This window comes from Lynx canadensis, chromosome A1 (genome assembly GCF_007474595.2).
Source record: "Lynx canadensis isolate LIC74 chromosome A1, mLynCan4.pri.v2, whole genome shotgun sequence".
In the NCBI taxonomy this organism is placed as follows: Eukaryota; Metazoa; Chordata; class Mammalia; order Carnivora; family Felidae; genus Lynx; species Lynx canadensis.
This window is the reverse complement of record NC_044303.2, coordinates 75,138,981-75,149,282: the sequence shown is the minus strand read 5'-3', so window position 1 is coordinate 75,149,282 and position 10,302 is coordinate 75,138,981.

The following is a 10,302-nucleotide window of genomic DNA, read 5'->3' as shown; positions in this document are numbered from 1 at the left end:
ATTTCCATCTAGAGGGCATTCCATTTCCCACCAACTCTTTTATATACTTCATGCGCAGCTCTTCTCTCTCCGAGGTCCCCAAGGAAGTTTGCCGTCTCTCCCAATTTCCGCCAGGTGCCCCTTATACAGGCTCCACAAATCCAGCAAAGCCCTGATGAAGTCAGACAGAGAGGAGGCAAAGGAGAGGAGGAGTGATTTTCTACATCGGAGATAATAGAGCACACTTGCCAGTGTTTTATAACAGGATGTACAACACGCATTATCCACGCATCCTGAAAACATCCTTGTCATTCCAGGGCTATGGTGAGTCTCGCCAGGAACTCTGAAATTGTACTTGCAAATACAATTTCTAGTTCTCGCAATACGATCTAGGTGAGTGATGCATAAACAACCGTCTCTCTTATCACCCATGTGGGGAAGACAAATGGAATTCGAGTAGCGTATTCTGAGCAATTATACAGAGACTACTCCCGGCGGCACCGCTGTTCATCCTACACATACCTCATCGCTTATATAGAACAATCGCTGTCTGATGAATGATTTCAACAGAGCAGCAAAGAAACAACACCACGGTGGCATAAAGAAGCAACACTTGACCTACCGATGTAACAGCTTCCAACGACAATTGAAAAGGAAATGAAGGTGTCAAAATTGTAAATATCAAACGTATTTTGAAGCAAAGGTGGGAGTGGCAGAATTTAGTTAGCGTGACCAACTTTTTGCATAAAAATCAATGATAGCCATAATCACTTAGAAGTCAGCATCTGGTAGAAAAGGAAAAGCTCTCAAGGCACCTGGTGGCTCAGTCGGATAAGCGTCTGACTTCGGCTCAGGTCATGATCTCACGGTTTGTGAGTTCAAGCCCCGCGTCCGGCTCTGTGCTGACGGCTCGGAGCCTGGAGCCCATATCAGATTCTGTGTCCCCCTCTCTCTCTGTCACTCCCTAGCTCAGGCTCTGTCTCTCTCTCTTAAAAATACATAAACATGAAAATTTTTAATTTTTTTTTTAACATTTATTTATTTTTGAGACAGAGAGAGACAGAGCATGAACGGGGGAGGGTCAGAGAGAGAGGGAGACACAGAATCCGAAACAGGCTCCAGGCTCTGAGCTGTCAGCACAGAGCCCGACGCGGGGCTTGAACCCACGGACCGCGAGATCATGACCTGAGCCGAAGTCGGCCGCTTAACCGACTGAGCCACCCAGGCGCCCCAACATGAAATTTAAAAAAAAAAAAAAAAAGAACAGAAAAAGCTCTTAAGGCTTTTTTTTCTCTATTGTGTCAAGTTCTGTGCTCCACAGAATATAGGGAATTATTATATAGTGATAACATCAAATTTTTAAATAAACTAATCTTTGATGTCAATTTAAGACATAGACTATACTAATGATCAGTGTGGAAAAAGGCAAGCCCCTTTCCTGATGTTATAACTCATATGCCTTTCTTGGCCTATCTACCTTGAATATTAAGACTACTATGATCCAAAGATTTTTTTAATAATGGGTAGTCCATGAAAAAATAAAAGTAATGAAAAGTAAAGACATTCAGTAGCTTAAAATAGTTAAATGATTATGTTCCAGGGTCATACATTTCTAGCATAAGCCACTTCCCACCACACACACACGAAATGCTAAGATAAATTCTCCTACATAGAACACAAAAATTTAGGTTTCTAGCTATAAAACACAAATTAAATGACCTCAATGTTAGCCAAGTATTTTCTTGTTATATCACTATACATTCAGGTCAAACTTACTGGACACTAAACTGAAAACAGATATTTCTTTTTACTAAAGAACATAGAGAGAAAAAAATTATTTCCTTAAGTAAATAATTGATGGACTTTGGATAGACTGATCTTTTTAGCCATTTAAAGAAATCCCCTTGATATTGTCATTGTTAACACTCAATTGATAAAAAATTAGCGAGACCCCGATATTCTCAATTAATTAGCAATACTCATTTCCATTGTTTATTGATATAATATTCACTCCACACCTGAGTAAATATCCTTCCTTCAGAAAGTCACCAGTTAAATTATCTTGTGCCAATTATCACCAAAGGCACAGACCTGTTTGCACTCTGAAGTTCCTTCCCTGCTAGAATTGAGGCTTTGAGCTTCCAAAAGGTTAACTAACCTATGAATGACCAAATAGTTTCATCTCAGAGGGTCATTGTTCTTAAAAGTCACCGTCATTAAAAGCCATTATAGCTTAACTACTTGCCTTGGACTTGTTTTTAAATCACGAGGAATTAGAAACCAAAATAAAATTTCTCACTTTTATCAGGGGTTAGATTACCAGAGGGTCAACATCTTCAAGGTGAGGGTGTCAGTGCCTGTGCACAATTTTGTACTCAGTTTTGAACAGGCCCTAAATTGCTTCCAAAAAAAAAAAAAAAATGCATCCCCGCCTCCTCTGGGGGGGCAAAAATCCACAAATGCAACTACAAAAAAAATACCTCACTAAAATGTCTTGGAGACTTTTCGTTGCTGTTTTACTGTTAAAGATGATATTTGAAGACCTCAAATCATAGAAATAACATCACATGTAATAAGAAAAACATGTCCTAGATACCTGTACCTGAAGAGAAGGAAATATTTAAAGACAATGGTTCCTCTTTTACTTCTCCATCCAGAACAGGCCTGGAAAAAGGGCAATAACACAGCATCTCCACTTTTCCCAACTGTGGCAGGATGGGGGGGAGGGGGGGATGAAGGCTAAGGATGTTAAAGATAGAACATTCTTTTTATTTTTTTAATATTTATTTATTTTTGAGAGAGAAAGACGGGGGGGGAGAGAGAGAGAGAGGAACAGAGCATGAGCAGGAAAGGTACAGAGAGAGAGGGAGACACAGAATCCGAAGCAGCCTCCAGGCTCTGAGCTGTCAGCACAGAGCCCAATGCAGAGTTCAAATGCGGGGCTCAAACTCAGGGACCGCGAGGTCATGACCTGAGCCAAAGTCAGATGTTTAATCGACTGAGCCACCCAGATGCCCAGAACAAATATTCTTATTACTGATTTCCATTTGTGTGTGGTATACTGAGTTTCCCCTGATAGCATTTCCTATAAATGTTCAATGGATGATGAATGAATGAATGGGTTGCAATTCAAAAAAGCATGAAAAATACGATTCTTAGGTGCAATTTCTTCTCCTTTCTAAAACAGATGAACTAGTGACCTGTGTTTCTTTTCATAAGGGGCTTGTGTGGGTTAGCTACAGTACCTGTTACTACGTGCTCACACATAATTGTGACAAGAAAAATTGCCCCAGAGCAATTACATAGGCAAAGAAGGTTTACTCAAGAGTAATCGAATAGAAGAAAAGGAACGAACTCAGCATCACTGACATAAAAGGAGAGAGAGTTTTAAGTTCTGGGCTGATCTCTTGAACCAGTCCTGGAAGATATCAGGGAAGGTTGGTTGATGTGAGAGGTGGGCTATGTTTGCGGACTGGAGCTTATGGACGTTTGGAACCCAGAGTCTGGGAGCTGGTGGCACTATCATTCATGATGAGGACATTTCAAAGAGGTGGCTCCAAGTTCTTAAGAAAGACATCCTTGGGGTGTAGAAGATCCACATCTCAGAGGGACAGAGAAGTGTGTGCAATTTCAAGTCTTCAAAAGTAAATGCTTGAAGAAAAGGGAAGTCAGGAGACTATAGTTAGAAAGAAATCTGTCTAGGGACGCCTGGGTGGCTCAGTCAGTTAAGCGTCTGACTTCGGCTCAGGTCATGTTCTCGCGGTCCGTGAGTTTGAGCCCCGCGTCAGGCTCTGTGCCGACGGCTCGGAGCCTGGAGCCTGCTTCAGATTCTGTGTCACCCTCTCTCTCTGACCCTCCCCCATTCATACTCTGTCTCTCTCTGTCTCAAAAATAAACGTTAAAAAAAAAAAAGAAATCTGTCTAAAGTGAAAGGGACACTGACCTAGTTTATACCAAATTAGACACGTCTCTATGCCCAAAGAGCTTAATATATATTAGCAGATACTATAATATTTTCAAAAATATAATTATGGAATACATATTCACCTGTTATCATTATTAAATGCACACTCCAGACACCTAATTACAACTATAACATATCTCTCTACTGAGAGAACTATCGAGTGAAAGGAAACTACATGCTAGTTGCTTATTTCCAAGAAAAAGCTTATTTTACAGTTACTGATTGATAATTCACTTTCTACCTTTTGAAAATGCCATTTGAAACAATGAATTAATCTTTGAAAAGTAGATGAAGAGAAGACTTGCAAGAACAGTCCATATACCAAAATTTTAAATGCTTTCTGACACTTTCATTTAAGCTGGGATGTGCCAGCAGCCAATTTCCAGTCGAGGCAACTTTTTGTGGCCTGGTGACAAGTCAAGGAGGTGATGTGCCTGGAACCTATTTTGCCCTGGGTCAGACCATCCTCTCTCTCCCCTGGACCGCTTGAGGGTGCTCTTTATCTTATCCCCTTTCGTTCACACTTAGAGAATCACTTCATTTGTGCTCCGTAAAACATCCAGATTTATCTTCCTAAGATGTCAGAATGCAAGCTGGCTTCATTCTCTTTTCTCCCTACTGTTTCTTGCCTCCCCAAAGCATGTCTGCTGTCCAAATACCGAACTCAAGTGAGCTCACAGAACGCCTGTCTTCTTAACCACTCTCTACCCCAATGCAGCTACGTAACTCCTTTGCCCAGATCATCTTACTAAAACCGGAAGACAAGGGGTTGTAGACTCCACTGTGCTTACAAATAGGACACTTGTTTGAAATGCAGATTCCAAGCTCTCACAACCAGGTGTTCAGCAAGTCTGTGCTGGACCCAGATGTCTGAATATTAACGACACCTCAGACTGTGTCTGAGGAAGCAGTATTATACTTTCTTCAGATTTGGTTTATAAGTTCAATTCTATGCATGAGAGTGGGCAGCAGGGTGAAAGTTATATTCTTCTAAATTGACTCGTTCGTTGCTTGTGATGTTGCAGCTAGGAAGATATATTGCATAATTATTTTTTTTAAAGGAAAGCAATCCTTCAAATGTTAAAAAGTCTATTTCTGAAAAGCCTTCCCTGAAACAGACTCTACCCTTAACACCCTCTGTGTTTCTTCCTCGCTTTATGCTGCCTCTGGACTGAGCACACACATGGGTGAATTACTGTGCCCACCGCATTGGACTATGATTACAGTTTGTTAAACTGAATGGATTGTAAGCCCTATTGAGAATAGCACCTTAATGTGCCATCGTTTTCTCTCCGGCATTTAGTACCGTGATTGGGGTACATTTAGTTTCCTTAGTAAATGTCATATTATTTATTTACAATACATAGGCATACTCTCCCAGGGCTCTAAAACAACATGACAATGTCTTTAGTCTTTATCTTTTTAGGGTATCATAGCTTACACAAGTAACATGGGGGCAGGAGTTGTGTTCAAATTAACATCCCCAGTGTCTAGAACAGTAATTAGCACTTAGTAAGCCAATTCTGTGGACAGGTGAATGAATGAATGAATGAATGAATGAATAAATGAATGAATGAATAGCATATCTATGACTAAGACACTTGTAGATATTGGTGTATCAGACTCATTCACCAGGTCAATTCTACTGGTCATTCTATTTCTTGTTTTATGGACTTACCAAGGTAATAATGTTCCCTTTGAAATGGTCCAAAATATATCAAAGGAAATGAACGATATTTATAAGAGAAATATGTTGTAAAATAAAAGAGGGGGACACAGCAAATACAGACATATACTTCCCAGTTTTCTCATTGAAAACAATCCCTGCAAGGACTCTGGTCTTATTGGCAAATGAATGACCACTCTGGGTTTTCAAACACCCTTTTTGAGTTTGGTATAATAAAAAAAGAACAACTCCTCTCTGCCATTGTTTGAGAAGGGAATAGCTTTGATTTGAGGGGCATTACCTGCATTTTGCTAGTAAAAATAAAGCCTTGAGATGCATAGACTGGTGTGACTAAATTGAGCTTAATTTCCCAATCAGCAGGCTGACTTAAAGAATTTAGAAATGATTGACTGCAGGGCTTCATTCAGGAGAGATTTATGTAGGCAAGACCTAGTTTACAAATAGTTTTCTACTGCATGTGCTAAGTATTTTCATTAACAAACCGGATATGTCATTTGGATCTTTGTCTAGATATTCATGTTTAGATGTTGGCCTTTAATACCTTATTGCCCCATCCTGAGTATTCCATCCAAACAGTTACCCCAGTGCTCATCCACAGATTATCCACAACTGATTGTCATTATTCTTTAGCAAAAGGAGGGAAAAAAAAATACCATTATGTCTATATCTAGATCTCTGTGTCCCTATATCAGGACACAAGAAAGAGTAGGTAATTCTACATGGTGTTTCAACTGGACAGGAAAAGAAACTGTTCTGTGAAAATCTAACATCTATGACTGTTCATCTGTTCATTCTGACCAATACACGAGGATGATCAGTTCACCCCACCCCCTCCCACCATAAACTCGTCATTCTCTTAACACTATTATTCTATATCTCTCTAATCCTTAGCCTCCACTGTGCCCCTTGTCTTTTTTTAAACTTTTTTTGAAAATTTGTTTTTCTTTGAGAGAGAGTACGGAAGGTGCAGAGAGAATGGGAGAGAAAGAATTTTATGCAGACTCCATGCTTATCATGGAGTCCGATGTGGGTCTCAATTCTATGACCCTGAGATCATGACTTGAGTCCAAATCAAGAGTCAGACGTTTAACCAACTGAGCCACCCAGGCGCCCCCTCTACTCTGCCCCCTTGTCTTGGAGTCCTGCTAGGCAATGACTGATCTGCTCTATCTGATAAAATCAGATGTAGTTCCCCTGATTACTTTTCCTTCTTCGTGATCAGGGCCAGAAGAATATCTCACACACCAGCAATGGGTTTTTCTCATTGAAAGATTTTGAAAGACATGTTGGGAACACCTGGTAATAATGGTTAAAAAGATAATCTATTACAGTTTTTAAAAATATTTTTTAATGTTTATTTTTAAGAGAGAGAGAGAGGGGCGCCTGGGTGGCGCAGTCGGTTAAGCGTCCGACTTCAGCCAGGTCACGATCTCGCGGTCTGTGAGTTCGAGCCCCGCGTCAGGCTCTGGGCTGATGGCTCAGAGCCTGGAGCCTGTTTCCGATTCTGTGTCTCCCTCTCTCTCTGCCCCTCTCCCGTTCATGCTCTGTCTCTCTCTGTCCCACAAATAAATAAACGTTGAAAAAAAAATTTAAAAAAAAAAAAAAGAGAGAGAGAGAGAAACAGAGCATAAGTAGGGGCAGGGGCAGAGAGAGAGGGAGACACAGAATCCAAAGCAACCTCCAGACTCTGAGCTGTCAGCACAGAGCCCGATGCGGGGCTCAAACCCACGAACTGTGAGATCATAACCTGAGCTGAAGCCAGATGTTTAACTGACTGAGCCATCCACGTACCCCAAGATAATCTATTACCTTAGGAAATTAAAGTACATCAGAGTTACCTTTCTCTCCCATTCCCTGAGGAAAACTAGAATATGTGAAATGAGAAAACTCATAAAAACGTATACCAGTCATCAAGATGTCAGGTATGAGAAAAATCAAAGGATCGCAGGGACTGCAGGATATCTAAATTCCTGCCAATAACCAGCACCCCAGTGAACTGAGCATGTGGCTACTTTGCTCAAATACCGCAGTGGCCACAGTTCATACGAGATGTACATGTCCCGCTCCTGATAGATAGTCTTTGTCTTCACAAGGATGGTCTTGAAGGCAGGGGAGCCACCCAGGTGAGGTAAACAGTATCAAAGAAGTACTTGGTTGTCTAGATAGGTCCTCTCACAGAGTACCAAGAATTGGTTAGGCAGAGGACTGCGCAGAAGTAAAAACTAAGACCGAGGGAAGGAGAAAGGGCTTGCGTGGTTGGACATGGCTCACAGGAACATTGAGGATACATGCCTAGAAACTTCTCAGGAGGTCAGCCGTGCTGGCCTGAACCTGCTAACCCTAGTTAGTGACTGTGAAGGAGGTAAATATTCCGGGGGCCTTTCCTTACTGCACCTGTCCTGACTGCCAGGACTTCCGCATGGAAAACCCTCCGGGGAGAAGGAGATGGAGTACACACAACCTACAAACAAGTTTTTGTGTTTTTCTGCTCCTTGAGGGAAGGCAGTGGAGTTATTCACCCATATCTATGCAGGGGCCATCCCTAGGAAAGAAACTGGCATTCGGTCAGTCTATCAAATCTTGTTGAATCTAATCAATTCGTTGACTAATAGAGGGCACAGAAGATATTTAAGCAAGATGTGTAACATATCTGAAGCAAGAAACATGAATAAAATACCAGAAATGTTGCATATGATGGCATGTAGTGGGGGCGTGATGGTTTGATGCCAGGTCTGTGCACGACTTTTCCTGAAATTACATCATGTAGGAAGCAGCAGACTCCATGTTGGTAATATTGAGAGCCTGGGCAGTGGTTACGTCAATAACGAATAACAAAGAGAATCTGGTTCATTCGGTAATGCCTCATTTCATATCACAGCGGCTTTCATGAAGAGGCAGTGTATACAATTGGACAAAATGAATCAGATGATGCTCAGGTAGGCATATTTTTAAAAGAACGTTGCAGGTGATGTTGATGTGTGAACTGTTTTAAAGAAGCAAGAATTATAGCGGGGGGGGAGATTGGCCCACATAACGGATGGTAAGACATAATCTTAATCTTGCCTCTGCTATCACTTTCATGCCTAACTTGGTCCACTATAACTTGCCAGGTTTCCACTTCCTTGTTTATTTAGGAGGTGACCGATGGGGAGGCGAGATGCATGGATGTGTGGGTAGTTTGGGTGCCAGATAAGGTGACCTCTATGACCCATTTCTTCTCAAATGTTTCAAAAATTTATGAGCAAGAAGTAACGAAACTGAGAGCAAATAGGAGTTGAGCCCAACTTCAAAGAGGAACCCATTGCCTAATGACCCATTGCCTTGAAATGAGAACTAAACACACAGGTCCTGGCTCCGGGGCACCCTGTGATGTGACCGCCACTGCTGTCACAAGTTGCTGTGAAACTGATGACTTCATATTTTGACTGCGCATTTCCAGTGACTGTGGGTGGATTTAGATTGCTTGGGCAATGGGCTAAAAAGATCATATATCCTGATGAGTTCCCGGATCATTGATATCTTTTGGCCACTACCAGGGCCATGGATAGAGATATGACAAATTTAATAAGGAAAACCCTGTGGAAAACACAGACTTGTAATAGTCAGCTTAGGCGCTCATGAACAACCCCCAAATCTCAGAGTTTTACAAGAAGCAGACTTCGTGTCTCTCGTACCCTATGTGTAGTTGTGGGTTGCCCGGGTCTGCCCTTCATGCGGTGATTCAGTTCCCTAATTCTTCTCTTTCATTGACCCAGATTAAAAGAGGAGCATCCATCCTGGGCATTAACTTGTATGGCAGAGGACAAGAGCAAACTACATTAAAATCCTGGCATAGATGTGATAGTGTCACGTTCCACTGGGAAGAGTAAGTTGCGAGACAGTGGTTGGCAGAGGACAAGGAGTACATCCTAACTGCAGGGGGCATCCTGGGGGTGGCTAAGCTCAGGCAAGGTGGTGCAAGGCTGCAGAGAGATTTCAAAGTGGTGACGACTAGTCTGGCTCTCACTGTGAGGCTGGAGGCCATTCCTAAATATCATGTCTCATACACAGTCTTCCTACTTCTTTATCATGGGGAGCCCACTTCCCACAACTCTTGATGGCCTATGGGTGCTGGAGATGGGGTCCAGTAAGAGAGAGAAGAAAGAAGAAGAAGGAGGAGAAGAAAGAGAAAAAGAAGGGGGACAAGGAGGAGATGTAGAAGAAGGTGAAGAAGATGGAGAAGGGGAAGAGAAAGAAGGGCCGAAGGAGAAGAAGAAGAAGAAGAAGAAGAAGAAGAAGAAGAAGAAGAAGAAATAGTAAAGACAGTCATCAAAATGATTCGATGGATTTGACAGGCAGAATGGAATTTTGGAGAATGTATTTCAACGAGGACATACATGACAAAGCAAAAAGGGATGAGAGGCACAGAAATCCGTAGGTTCTACAGACACTGGCAGTTTCACATTTTGAGGCTGGGTCTTTGGATTCCTGAGTTCTTTAGGCCAACAAGCAGGCCACCCCGCCCGCCCACCCACATAGAGTGTGACCAGAGACTCTTGCTGTCCACATTTCTAAAGAGTAGTGATTTTCACTGAAGAATGACACACACATCTCTCTCTGGGATGCGTTTGTTTATGCTATTATTAGAAGTATACAACTTGGAAAGCTAATCTACCACCTGCCCCAGTCGCCC